Source organism: Haematobia irritans, chromosome 1, assembly GCF_050003625.1.
Source record: "Haematobia irritans isolate KBUSLIRL chromosome 1, ASM5000362v1, whole genome shotgun sequence".
NCBI classification, from domain to species: Eukaryota; Metazoa; Arthropoda; class Insecta; order Diptera; family Muscidae; genus Haematobia; species Haematobia irritans.
Genome location: NC_134397.1, coordinates 60607642 through 60623131, shown reverse-complemented (window position 1 = coordinate 60623131; position 15490 = coordinate 60607642). Strand labels below are relative to the sequence as shown.

Genomic DNA, 15490 nt, shown 5'->3' with positions numbered 1-15490 from the left:
GAATACACATACGGGGGTGTAGAACTGGAAGACAGTATCCAATATGAAAACTGTTATTCCTCTGATGGGCAGTTTTTCTTCTTTGGTAATCGAAGTGTTCTGTTCTGTTGAATTTTGAGGAATTATTAGAAAAAATTACACTTTGGTATTTTTTAGTGTCAATCTTACTCTCCAAAATGCCCCAGACGCAAAAGTCCAACGGATTGAGATTCGGAGATTTTGGTGGCCATTATGCGGTAGACATGGATTGAGGAACGTCCTGTTTAAGCCATTCTTGGCTGACTCGTGCTGAGTCCTATTGCAAATCCCATGATTTGGGGCAGAAATCGGCTTCACTACTGTATTTAGGAAAATTTCAAGTAATCCCGATTATTTTGTTTGTTCTCGGGATTCGAGAACAAATACAAGTATTAATCATCGAAAGTGTCAATTGAAGTATCTCCAAAACATGCATTCTGAATGCATCAACCGCTTCTTGTATTGGTTCAAAAGCTGCATGCGTTTGAACCAATCGTCGAAGCACTTTTCCAACTCTGATGGATGTTGGTGTCGAAAAACGTTGACCTCCTATTCATACGGGAATAAAAAGGAGTCATTCAGTGCTAAGTCAGCACTATATGGCGGATGACCCATAAAATTGATGATAGTGCTCAAAAATTCAGCTAATTGAGCCGATGTTTGAGAGCTCCCATTGACTTGGTGAAGAATGGTACCTCTTCGGTGGTTGCTTTTCTTGATTTCTTGGAAGACAACTGGCAAACAAATGGTTGTGTATCACTCAGAATTGACTTTTTTTCTACTGGTACGAGTGAGAAAGTGCGAGCAACTTTAGTTGAATTTGGCTCATCTTTGGCTCATCCAATGTATGGGTAGTGGACAGCTTCGAATCAACGCGATCGCAATTTTGGACCAAACGAAACGAGCGATTGATAATTTTTGTGGGATCTAAAGAGAACAATTTTTATACCCTCCATCATAGGATGGGGGTATATTAACTTTGTCATTCCGTTTGTAACACATCGAAATATTGCTCTAAGACCCCATAAAGTATATATATTCTGGGTCGTGGTGAAATTCTGAGTCGATCCAAGCATGTCCGTCCGTCCGTCCGTCTGTTGAAATCACGCTAACTTCCGAACGAAACAAGCTATCGACTTGAAACTTGGCACAAGTAGTTGTTATCGATGTAGGTCGGATGGTATTGAAAATGGACCATATCGGTCCACTTTTACGTATAGCCCCCATATAAAGGGACCCTCAGATTTGGCTTGTGGAGCCTCTAACAGAAGCATATTTCATCCGATCCGGCTGAAATTTGGTATATGGTGTTGGTATATGGTCTCTAACAACCATGCAAAAATTGGTTCACATCGGTCCATAATTATATATAGCCCCCATATAAACCGATCCCCAGATTTGGCTTGCGGAGCCTCAAAGAGAAGAATGATGTTGATATATGGTCTCTAACAACCGTACAAAAATTGGTCCATATCGGTCCTTAATTATATATAGCCCCCATATAAACCGATCCCCAGATTTGGCTTGTGGAGCCTCAAAGAGAAGCAAATTGCATCCGATCCGGCTGAAATTTGGTACATGATGTTGGTATATGGTCTCTAACAACCATGCAAAAATTGGTCCATATCGGTCCTTAATTATATATAGCCCCCATATAAACCGATCCCCAGATTTGGCTTGTGGAGCCTCTAAGAGAAGCATATTTCATCCGATCCGGCTGAAATTTGGTACATGGTGTTGGTATATGGTCTCTAACAATCATGCAAAAATTGGTCCACATCGGTCCATAATTATATATAGCCCCCATATAAACCGATCCCCAGATTTGGCTTGCGGAGCCTCAAAGAGAAGCAAATTTCATCCGATCCGCCTGAAATTTGGTACATGATATTGGTATATGGTCTCTAACAACCATGCAAAAATTGGTTCACATCGGTTAATAATTATATATAGCCCCCATATAAACCGATCCCCAGATTTGGCTTGCGAAGTCTCCAAGAGAAGCAAATTTCATCCAATCCGGTAGTAATTTGGAACATGGTGTCAGTATATGATCTTTAACAACCGTGCCAGAATTGGTCCATATCGGTCCATAATTATATATAGCCCCCATATAAAACGTTCTCCAGATTTGACCTACGGAGCCTCTTGGAGGAGCAAAATTCATCCGATCCGGTTCAAATTAGGAACGTGGTGCTAGTATATGGTCGCTAACAACCATACCAAAATTGGTCTAATCACACAAAAATTGGTCCATATCGGTCCATAATCATGGTTGCCACTAGAGCCAAAAATAATCTACCAAAATTTTATTTCTATAAAAATTTTGTCAAAATTTTATTTCTATAGAAAATTTTGTTCAAATTTTATTCGGTTCATAATCATGGTTGCCACTCGAGCCAAAAAAAATCTACCAAGATTTTATTTCTATAGAAAATTTTGTCAAAAGTTTATTTCTATAGAAAATTTTGTTAAAATTTTATTTCTGTAGAAATTTTTGTCAAAATTTTCTTTCTATAGAAAATTTTGTCAAAATTTTTATTTCTATAGAAAATGTTGTGAAAATTTTATTTCTATAGAAAATTTTGTTAAAATTTTATTTCTGTAGAAAATTTTGTCAAAATTTTATGTCTACTTTACCGCAGCTTAAGTAATTCGATTGTGGATGACAGTGTTTAGATGAAGGTTCTACGCAATCCATGATGGAGGGTACATAAGCTTCGGCCTGGCCGAACTTACGGCCGTATATACTTGTTTGACAATAAAATTTGCATGCAATATTGAATGTATTCTGCTCCCACTAAGGGTTGGTATTAGGTTCGAGTTTAGTCACTAAAATCGCCATCCACCATAGGATGGGGGTATATTAACTTTGTCATTCCGTTTGTAACACATCGAAATATTGCTCTAAGACCCCATAAAGTATATATATTCTGGGTCGTGGTGAAATTCTGAGTCGATTTGAGCATGTCCGTCCGTCCGTCTGTTGAAATCACGCTAACTTCCGAACGAAACAAGCTATCAACTTGAAACTTGGCACAAGTAGTTGTTATTGATGTAGGTTGGATGGTATTGCAAATGGGCCATATCGGTCCACTTTTACGTATAGCCCCCATATAAATGGACCCCCAAATTTGGCTTGCGATTGCTCTAAGAGAAGCAAATTTCATCCGATCCGGCTGAAATTTGGTACATGGTGTTAGTATATGGTCTCTAACAACCATGCAAAAATTGGTCCACATAGGTCCATAATTACATATAGCCCCCATATAAACCGACCCCCGATTTAGCTTGCGGAGCCTCTAAGAGAAGCAAATTTCTTCTGATCCGGTTGAAATTTGGTACATGGTGTTAGTATATGGTCTCTAACAACCGTGCAAAAATTGGTCCACATCGGTGCATAATTATATAGCCCCCATATAAACCGATCCCCCGATTTGGCTTGCGAAACCTCTAAGAGAAGCAAATTTCATCCGATCCGGCTGAAATTTGGTACATGGTGTTAGTATATGGTCTCTAATGACCATGCAAAAATTGGTCCACATCGGTCCATAATTACATATAGCCCCCATATAAACCAGGGGTCGGTTTATTTTTAGTTTGCGAAGCCTCTAAGAGAAGCAAATTTAATCCCATCCGGTTGAAATTTGGTACATGGTGTTAGTATATGGTATCTAACAACCGTGCAAAAATTGGTCCACATCGGCCCATAATTATATATAGCCCCCATATAAACCGATCCCCCGATTTGGCTTGCGGAGCCTCTAAGAGAACCAAATTTCATCCGACAACCATGCAAAAATTGGTCCATATCGGTCCATAATTATATATAGCTCCCATATAAACCGATCCCCAGATTTGACCTCCAGAGCCCCTTGGAAGAGCAAAATTCTTCCCATTCGGTTGAAATTTGGTACGTGATGTTAGTATATGGTATCCAACAACTATGCAGGAATTGGTTCCTATCAGCCCATAATTATATATAGCTCCCATATAAACCGATCCCCAGATTTGACCTCCGGTGCCGCTTGGAAGAGCAAAATTCATCCGATTCGGTTGAAATTTGGTACGTGATAGGTTAAGTTAGGTTAGGTGGCAGCCCCGATGTATCAGGCTCACTTAGACTATTCAGTCCATTGTGATACTACATTGGTGAACTTCTCTCTTATCACTGAGTGCTGCCCGATTGCATGTTAAGCTCAATGACAAGGGACCTCCTTTTTATAGCCGAGTCCGAACGGCGTTCCACTTTGCAGTGAAACCACTTAGAGAAGCTTTGAAACCCTCAGAAATGTCACCAGCATTACTGAGGTGGGATAATCCACCGCTGAAAAACTTTTTGGTGTTCGGTCGAAGCAGGAATCGAACCCACGACCTTGTGTATGCAAGGCGGGCATGCTAACCATTGCACCACGGTGGCTCCCGTGATGTTAGTATATGATATCCAACAACCATGCATGAATTGGTTCATATCAGTCCATAATTATATATAGTCCCCATATAAACCGATCCCCAGATTTGACCTCTGGTGCCTTTTGGAGAAGAAAAATTCATCCGATCTGGTTGAAATTTGGTACGTGGTGGTAGTATATGATATTTAACAACCATGCCAAAAGTGGTCCATATCAGTTCATAATCATATATAGCCCCCATATAAACCGATCCCGAGATTTGGTTTTGGAGCCTCTTGGAGGAGCAAATTTCATCCGAGTCAGTTGAAATTTGGTACATTGTGCTAGTATATGGCCGTTAACAACTATGCCTAACTAGGTCCATATCGGTCTATAGTTATATATAGCCCTCAGATAAATCGATCCCCAATGACACAAAAATGGGTCCATATCAAGTTCATAATTGTATATAGCCCCCATATAAGCGACTCCCATATTTCAATGCTGGCTCCCTACCACGTATGGACTAACTCACAATTTAGAAAACGATATTAAGACGTTTTAAGATACCACAACCCAAGTAATTCGATTGTGGATGACAGTCTTTAGTATAAGTTTGTATGCAATCCATGGTGGAGCGTACATAAGATTCGGCCTGGCCGAACTTACGGCCGTATATACTTGTTTTGACAATAAAATTTTCATGCATTATTGAAAGTATGCTGTTCCCACTAATGCCTAAAGGTGGGTATTAGGTTCGAGTTTAGTCGCTAAAATCGCCATTTTTTCACGATTACTTCTCTTTAATAATCCATTTTATGGAATACAAACATTGGGAAAATTTGCTTTGGGCTATTCCCCATCAAGTTATAATAAAATTCTATCGAAGATTTATAATTTGATGCCTTTCTTTACTGATTTAGTTTTCACTTTAGCGGCTAAACTCGAACTTAGTACTCACCTTAAGATTGTCTCAATCTCACGATAGGTCACATAACAATCTTGCAATAAAGGGTGATACGGTCAAAATTTGGTCAAGGGAAAACGCGTATAAATCGGTGAAATCGTTCATTTAAAAAATCAAATTAAATTGCTTTTTGAAGTTCAATTAGTATAAAATTCAGGAAAAATATTCAGTTTGGCTTTCGCTTTTCAAATCCGAATTGCCGGGCCTCACGCTTGACACCTGCCATCAGATTTTGTACAGCCACCTTGTCCACCTTCTTCGCCGCAGAAAGCCAGTTTGCCTTGAACTGCTGCTCGTCCTTAGCAGTTTTTTTGGTCTTCTTTAGGTTCCGCTTGACAATAGCCCAGTATTTCTCAATTGGGCAGAGCTCTGGCGTGTTGGGAGGGTCTTGTCCTTGGGAACCACCTGCACGTTGTTGGCGGCGTACCACTCCATGGCCTTTTTACCGTAATGGCAAGATGCCAAATCCTGCCAAAACAGTACGGAACAACCGTGTTTCTTCACGAAAGGCAGCAGACGTTTATTCAAACAATCTTTTACGTAAATTTCTTGGTTGACAGTCCCGGAAGCTACGAAAATGCTGCTTTTCAAGCCACAGGTACAGATGGCTTGCCAAAACAGATATTTCTTTGCGAACTTTGACAGTTTTATGTGCTTGAAAATATCTGCTACCTTTACCCTTCCTTTTGCCGTATAAAACTCCTGTCCCGGAAGCTGTTTGTAGTCGGCTTTGATGTAGGTTTCGTCGTCCATTACCACGCAGTCAAACTTCGTCAGCATCGTCGTGTACAGCCTCCGGGATCGCGTTTTGGCCGTCGTATTTTGTTTATCATCGCGATTTGGAGTCACTACCTTCTTGTAAGTCGATAGTCCGGCTCGTTTTTTGGCTCGATGCACGGTTGTAGACGATACACCCAGTTTATTTGCTTGTTTCGCTTGAAACTACCGGCAACTCTCTTTGTCGTCTCAGCGGCTTCCGGTTTTCGATTTCCCCCCGATCCAGACTTCCTGGCTGCCGACAAACGTTCCCCGAACACTTAAATTACATTTGTAACGGTTGATTTGACAACTTTTAGCGATTTTGCCAGCTTTGCGTTCGAGTAGCTCGGATTTTCGCGATGCGCGAGCAAAATTTTGATACGCTGCTCTTCTTGCTTGGACGACATTTTGACAACTGAAGAGTGAATTCCAACATCAAAATAAGAGCAACATTCTACGCACACACACACCTTCAAAATGAGGGGTGTTCAGGTTTTTTAAATGCAAAATTGAAAGAAATACGTCAAGTTTATATTGACCAAATTTTGACCGTATCACCCTTTATAATTTAGCACAGAATATCAATGGAGGAACAATTGATTTTGGACGACCTTTATGAAATTCGTCTTGGAGAGAGTCCTTGACCAAGCTTCAGTGTCAAACATTGAATTAATTTTTATCGTTATGTTAATCCACGTCGAAAGTTGCAAAAAGTAATCGCACGAAAATGTTCACAATTTAATTCCATTTTTTTTTTGCGAAATGACTCTTTTAAGTTGCTGTAAAAAACGTTCTGAGTGCATTTAATCTCATAATTCCAAGCTTTACGAAAGAACTATCGGTTGGCAGATTGCAACACTACGGTTGCTCAATCCCGAAATATAATTTGGAATGGATTCTCATCGGAGAAAACACAATTCGGTAACGGGTCTCTTTCGCCCAACGAATGCAACTCTTTCCAGTCTAACTTTTATTTATGCATCGTGAAGCTCTTGCCCTCTTTAGAATTTCCAATTTAAATGTATTTGGTGCATATCCTTCAACTATTTTAAGTTAACATACTTATCGGAATTTTTAAATCTTTCCAATAATCGTTTTTAATCTGATTATTTTATGACGAATATCAAATATATTACAACCTTTTTGATGTTATTTACTTGATTTCCATGATTTAGTAGGAGATATGCATGTAATAATTTGATTTTAAAGTGTATACATGGAGGATACATGCGTGTTCATCAATACGTTGGTTTTTGATTTTTGTCTTGTAGATCTTCATAAGAAAACGTCAAAAGAGACTTTATCTTAATAACTAAAAAACAATGTATGAAATATCTGACAAAATCTGGCATAAATCTCATACAAACAAAACGGGCGACTTGTGACACAATGTAATTTGCTGATGTATGAGATGGGAGGACGAGGTTAGTTATTAAAGTGATAATTACAAAGTTTTGAAGAATTTTATTTTGAAAAAATAAGTAAATTTAAGTAACAATGCAGATCGTCTAATATATTATCTCTGGGATATTGAAAAAAGAACCATCATAACTCCTACCATGACATCCGTTTGTATGTGTAAAAGAGCAAAAAATTCAGAATAGTCGCTAGTCAAAATAATGACTTATATTTGCTCAAAACTTCTTGGGTATTTACGATTCAATTTAAATAAGAGAGAAAATTGAGATAACTGTCTACTTGATTTTTTTATTCAGCATTACCGGTTTATAAGCCCAAATTTCTGAATCGTTGTTTTTTTCATGTTTTTTATACAAAAATATCATTATATTATTTATTTTCATGTAGTAATTAAACACCTCACTTGCATAATTAACCAAAGGATTGAAGACTTTTAACAAAACAATTAAGTGGGGATTCTTGTATATACACCCTCAAAAAAATATCGATCCTGTAACATATACCCCAAACACATTTTACTTCAAGCATATATATTTTCAGGATTGGTGCAAACAATATATATTGTTTGTATTATTTAAACATATTATGTTTCACCCTAGGGTATACACTGCTATTAAAAAGTTTTAATGAAATTTTCTTTGTGCGGATATATTTTTAAGGCGCCAATTGGTTACCTCCATTATTTTACTTGCAGCATACTCTCTAGGTCTCATACATATATGCACTGAAAAAACAGTGAACCCACCAGGAATGAAAATTCTAGTTAGTTTTAGAAAAAATATATTAATTTTAGAAAATTTTAACTAAACTGTATTAGACACGCAGATGTCACGCCGATTTCACAAAACTAAGTAAATAATTTTCGATAAATTCAAGAAAATTTATTAGACAGAATTCATTTTTTTCACTTGTTAAAGAAAATTTCGAAATTTGAAGGAAAAAATTAGAGTTAAAAATTGCAAAAACGTCTTTAGTACCATACGAAGTTCATGATGGGCTCATTACTGGTAAAATTTACAAATTTTAAGAAATGCTGAACTATTTTGTGGGAGACCCGAGTTTAGTTATTCTTTATGCTTCATTTGTGCATAATTTTTTCCTTTATTTTAGTTATTTTAACTAACGTACGCAAAAAATTATTAACGTCATGGAAACTTTCTTAAAATGTAAAAATTCCATGAACTTAAATTAAATTAAATCAGCTTTAGTGAAATATAGGGTTCACTTTTTTTTGAGTGTGTTTATAGGCTGTTTCCAAATTAATATATGTTTGCATCTAAGCATATTATATTTACAAACAATTTATGTCCCAAACATAATATGTTCTAACATATTAACATATATGTGCCAAACATGTTATGCTAGTTTATGAACATTATATGCTTGCACTTAAAAATATTGTGTTAAAAATTTTGAGTTCCAAACATATAATTTTTACACCCAAACATATGAAACAGTTTTTTCCGTCCGTGTAGGCAGTGATGAAAACTGGGGGTCCATGTTCTTTTGTTTTTTGTTTTGTCCCAAGGACGAACACTAATGAATTTGGAAAAAAATATTGGACCAAGTTTGGATATAGATCCTATATATATGCGCTTCTTTACTAACAGATCGTCGTTGGGCACAAGGTAATCTAATTTAGCACCCTTCAAGTGTGCAAAATTGCATCGATATCGGTTGAGTTTTAGATATAGCTCATACATCCAGCACACGTCGCTAGTCAAAATAATAAGGATTTGCGATGAAAAATTGCGAGTGATTGACTGGCCTGCTCAGTCGCCTAATGTAAACGTCATAAAATAACCTTTGGAAATTTATATTAAATTTAGTTAATTGCAAATGTTTTGAACAGGCCACAGTTGGTAGAATTCTTAATGTTTTGGTAGATTTTGCAAAATATTCCTCTCCAACTAAGAGGTACTTCAATTTTTTATAGAAACAAAATTTTGAGAAAATTTTCTATAGCAATGAAATTTTGTCAATTTTTTTATATTTCTAAAACTTTGGCAAAATTTTCTATAAAAATAAAAATTTTGCAAAATTTTCTATAAAAATAAAATGTTTTCAAAATATTCTATAAAAATAAAATTTTGGCAAAATAAAATAAATAAAATTTTGACAAAATTTCCTATCGGAATAAAATTTTGACAAAATTGTCTATAGAAATAAAATTTGTGCAAAATTTTTCCACAGAAATAAAATTTTGGCAAAATTTTGCATAGAAATAAAACTTTGGCAAACTTTACTAGATAAATAACAATTTGGCAAATTTTTCTAGATAAATGAAATTTTGGCAAAATTTTCTATAAAAATAAAATGTTTGCAAAATATTCTATTAAAAAATTGTTGCAAAATTTTCTATATAAATAAAATTTTGATAAAATTGTCTATAGCAATAAAATTTTGGCAAAATTGTCCATAGAAATAAAATTGTGGCAAAATTTTCTATAGAATTAAAATTTTGCCAAAATTTTCTATCGAAATGAAATTTTGACAAAATTGTCCATAGAAATAAAATTTTGGCAAAATTTTCCATAAAAATAAAATTTTGGCAAACTTTTCTAGATAAATAAAATTTTTGCAAACTTTTCTAGAAAAATTAAATTTTGGCAAAATTTTCTAAAAATAAAATTTTGGCAAATTTGCCTATAGAATTAAATTTTGCCAAATTTTCTATAGAAATACAATTTTCGAAAAATTTTCTATAGAAATAAAATTTTGCCAAAATTTTCTATCGAAATGAAATTTTGCCAAAATTTTCTATCGAAATGAAATTTTTGCAAAATTTTTGCACTGAAATAAAATTTTGGCAAAATTTTCCATAGAAATAAAATTTTTGCAAACTTTTCTAGATAAATGAAATGTTGGTAAAATTTTCTATAAAACTAAAATGTTTGCAAAATATTCTATAAAAATAAAATTTTTGCCAAATTTTCTATAGAAATAAAATTTTGGCAAATTTGTCTATAGAAATAAAAATTTTCTATAAAAATAAAACTTTTGCAAAATTTTCTATAGAAATAAAATTGTGGCAAATTTTGCCAAATTTCCTAGAGAAATACATTTTTCGCAAAATTTTCTATAGAAATAAAATTTTTCCAAAACTTTGCTATAGAAAGTTTGCCAAACTTTTCGATAAAAATAAAATGTTTGCAAAATATTCTATAAAAATAAAATGTTTTGGCAAAATTGTCTATAGAAATAAAATTTTGGCAAAATTGTCTATAGAAATAAAATTTCGCCAAAATTTTCTATCGAAATGAAATTTTGACAAAATTGTCTATAGAAATAAAATTTTTGCACAGAAATAAAATTTTGGCAAAATTTTCAATAGAAATAAAATTTTGGGCAAACTTTTCCAAGAAATAAAATTTTGGCAAACTTTTCTAGATAAATAAAATTTTTGAAAACTTTTCTAGATAATGAAATGTTGGCAAATTTTTCTATAAAACTAAAATGTTTGCAAAATATTCTATAAAAATAAAATGTTTGCAAAATTTTCTATAAAAATAAAATTTTGGCAAATTTGTCTATAGAAATAACATTTAGGCAAAATTTTCTATAAAAATAAAACTTTTGCAAAATTTTCTATAGAAATAAATTTTTGGCAGCGTTGTCTACAGAAATAAAATTTTGATAAAATTTTTCCATAAAATTAAAATTTGGAAAAATTTTCTATAGAAGTAAAATTTTGGCAAAATTTTCTATAGAAGTAAAATTTTGGCAAAATTTTTTAGAGATCTAAAATTTTGGTAAAATTTTCTAGAGAAATAAAATTTGTACAAATTTTCTAGAGAAATGAAATTTGTACAAATTTTCTAGAGAAATAAAATTTCGATGAAACTTTGTACAGAAATTAAATTTTACCAAATTTTGATTACAAAAATTTTGCCAAATGTTCCATAGAAATTTTCTAGAGAAATAAAATAAAAAAAAAATTCTATAGAAATAAATTTTTGGCAAATTTGTCTATAGAATTAAATGTTCCAAAAATGTTCCAAATGTTCCATAGAAAAAAAAATTTGGCAAAATTGTCTACAGAAATAAAATTTTGACAAAATTTTTCAATAAAAATTAAAATTTGGTAAAATTTGCTATAGAAATGAAATTTTGGCAAAAATTTCTAGAGATCTAAAATTTTGGTAAAATTTTCTAGAGAAATAAAATTTGTACACATTTTCTAGAGAAATAAAATTTCGATGAAACTTTGTAGAGAAATGAAATTTTACCAAATTTTGATTACAAAAATTTTGCCAAATGTTGCATAGAAATTTTCTAGAGAAATAAAATAAAAAAAAAATTCTATAGAAATAAAATTTTGGCAAATTTGTCTATTGAATTAAATGTTCCAAAATTGTTCCAAATGTTCCATAGAAAAAAAATTTGGCAAACTTTTCTAGAGAAAAAAAATTTTGGCAAAATTGTCTACAGAAATAAAATTTTGACAAAATTTTTCCATAAAAATTAAAATTTGGTAAAATTTGCTATAGAAATGAAATTTTGGCAAAAATTTCTAGAGATCTAAAACTTGGACAAATTTTCTAGGGAAATAAGATTTGGAAAAATTTTCTAGAAAAATAAAATTCTCCCAAATTTTGATAAAAAAGGCGTTTTTTTTAATTTGGTAGATTTTTGGTAGAATTTTCTTCAAATTTTGGTAGATTATTTTTGGCACCAGTGTATAACCGTGGTGGTTGCACATGTTTTGAATAACATAATTTTCTAAAATAGGGAAATAAGATTTGGAAAAATTTTCTAGAAAAATAAAATTCTCCCAAATTTTGATAAAAAAGGTGTTTTTTTTTTAATTTGGTAGATTTTTGGTAGAACTTTCTTCAAATTTTGGTAGATTATTTTTGGCACCAGTGGATAACCGTGGTGGTTGCACATGTTTTGAATAACATAATTTTCTAAAATTTGGCCATAATAGCTTTATTTATTAACCAATGTTACTCAAATATCAAATTTAGATGTATTAACTGATCTTCCATATAGCTCTTACATAAATACATATATTGCCCGATTTTCACAAATTACCACCATGGAAACAATATTAGTGGCATACTTACTTTGTAGGTGTAAAATCAAGTATAGCTCCTATACTGAAAAAAAGCTTGCCTGGTTCCAAAGATTATGTCTTTACACTAATGAATTTGGTATTGATTCCGAGATAAAGAGCTTGAGAATTGAAGTAAGGATATTTTTAAGACACAATTTGCTAATATATTTGAGTTTAGCGTACTTGATACTAGGAACCAAATTTGAATTAATCTGATATGCTCTAGCGGTTTTCTTACCACCTTCCTTTTACAAAATTTTGAAACAAACCTCGTATGACATAAATTTAAAGAAAAATATTTAAAAATACTCAAAATATTCCATAAAACAAAAAAAAAAAACAAAAATCTCAAGAGGGCTACCAATATTTTTCCTGTGGTCAAAGCAACCCATCAGTTACAACTTGCACAAGTGCATAGCATCGACAACTCGGCGATGCTAGCCTTATATCAGTGATAAAAGAAAACTACAGCATCGACAACAACAAGAGACGAACTTACAGGAATTTTCATAGCTTAGGGGGAATTTTTGTTTTGTTTTGCTTGAATTCTTGAATAATCTCCATTCGATAGTCACCGGCAGAGGGATCGATTGAAAGGCCATTGAATAAAAATCTGCATGTATGTGCACTCCCTGTGCCCAATTGCATCAGAAGCAGAAGCAACAGACTACGACTCGCATACACCATCTTCGTCATCTTTGCATATGATTTTCAAAAATGTTACCACATGGCTACAGCTGGAAAAGAAAATCATCGTTTAAGTTGCTTTACCCAGCAGCAGCAAAAAAAAGAACCACTGACAAAACAACCAAAGAATGAAATTATGATGACCATGCTGCTCTGATGAAGGTGATGCCTGGATAATGGGGAGAAGGATGATGATGATGGCTGGCAGTAAGGATGCTTACTGATGAGACTGCCAATGTTGATACTGATGATGATCATATATGGAGCTCATTTGCGTATCAAAAGATTTACATATTGGTTAGTAGATGAGGGGATGTATTTTACTTATGGTTGTTGTTGGTACTGCTTTATCTTGCTTGGCTAACTTAGTTCTTAGAGCTCCAAGGCAGTGTCGCTCATCATAATCACAGTCATAAAGTATAACAACGACTAGTGAGTAACTGCCCATATACCGGGATCTTTTCTTTTGTATTCTGGTCCAAGTAGCCTAGTCATTTTTTGGCTTATCATCGCATCGCATACAAACACCGATATTATTTGCCACAGCAATTAGGGATGTCATCCGTAGAAACTTAAAGGATTATCGTTCCGGTAAATTCGAAGTACACGCCCCGGGAGATAAATTGACGAAAATATCGATAAGATATGGACATTGTTGAGCCTGTAATCGCAATGTAAGCTCTGTTTTGACTACACTAGGGCTAAAGTATGCACAAAAATTGTTTGTATCCATTTGAATAGAGATCTCGGTTGCCACAGTTGGTAGCATTCTATCAAAAATGGTAGATTTTTTACTGTTTGATAGATTGGTAGAAAACTTGATGTTTTGGTAGATTTTGCAAAATATTCCTCTCCAACTACACACAAAAATTTTTTTCTCTGATTCAATCACCAAATTAATTGATCCAATTAATTTTTTAATTAAAGTGTCTTCAATCACGAAAATGATAGTATCAATCACAGTTTTAATTGGGCATAGAAAAAAATTCTTGATTAAAAATTAATTGATTTTTTCAGCAAAATTCAATTAATTTTTTAATTGATTCAATTAAAAATTTAATTGATGTTGATTGCAAAACGCAATTAATTTATTAAGGTAACTATTTTTAAAAAGGTAACTATTTTTAATTACTTAGTTAGATTGGCTTAGAGTTTTTATTTGGATTAACAAATGATTGTTTGAAATACATTTTTAATTAAAAAAGTAAAAAAAAATCAGCACTTTTTTTTAACTGAATTAGTCTTCCTAATTTGATTAAAAAGTTAATTGTATCAATTAATTTTTTACTTAAACATTTTAAAAATTTCAATCATTGACTTAATTAACTTAATGTTTCTATTATGATTAAAAAGTTAATTGTATCAATTAATTTATTAATTGAAAAAATTTTCAACTTCAATTAACTTTTTAATTGGAAATATTTTGGTGATATTTTTTTCTGTGTAAGAGGTATTTCAATTTTCTATAGAAATACAATTTTTACAAAATTTTCTATAGAAATAAAAGTTTTAGAAAATTTTCCGTAGAAATACAATTTTACAATATTTTCCATAGGAATAAAATTTTGACAAAATTTTCTATAGAAATAAAATTTGAGAAATTTTTCTACAGTAATAAAATTTTGACAAAATTTTCTATGGAAATAAAATTTTGACAAAATTTTCTATAGTAATAAAATTTTGACAAAATTTTCTATAGAAATAAAATTTTGACAAAATTTTCTATAGAAATAAAATTTTGAGAAAGTTTTCTAAAGAGATAAAAATTTGAGAAAATTTTCTATAGAAATAAAATTTTTACAAAATGTTCCATAGAAATAAAATGTTGAAACAATATAGAACTAAAATTTTGAGAAAATTTTCTAAAGAAATAAACATTTGAGAACATTTTCTATAGAAAAAAAATTTTGACAAAATTTTCTAAAGAAATAAAAATTTGAGAAAATTTTCTATAGAAATAAAATTTTGACAAAATTTTCTATAGTAATAAAATTTTGACAAAATTTTCTATAGAAATAAAATTTGAGAAATTTTTCTATAGTAATAAAATTTTGACAAAATTTTCTATGGAAATAAAATTTTGACAAAATTTTCTATAGTAATAAAATTTTGACAAAATTTTCTATAGAAATAAAATGTTGAAACAATTTTCTATAGAACTAAAATTTTGAGAAAATTTTCTAAAGAAAT

The 15490-nt window shown here is 32.3% G+C and overlaps 1 protein-coding gene across 2 annotated transcripts in view; it reads right to left on the bottom strand.

Moving 5' to 3' along the window:
* Fbxl7 (F-box and leucine-rich repeat protein 7) overlaps positions 1 to 15490 on the bottom strand; it is a 213706-nt gene that overhangs the window by 23633 nt on the left and 174583 nt on the right. Inside the window, exon 1 of one of the 2 annotated variants that reach the window (XM_075290551.1) lies at positions 12624 to 12696. The exons of the other annotated variant lie outside the window; for it this stretch is intronic. The gene's annotated coding sequence lies outside the window, so the exon portion shown is untranslated. Of the gene's footprint in view, positions 1 to 12623; positions 12697 to 15490 lie in introns of those variants that run through there. 2 annotated transcript variants of the gene reach the window in all.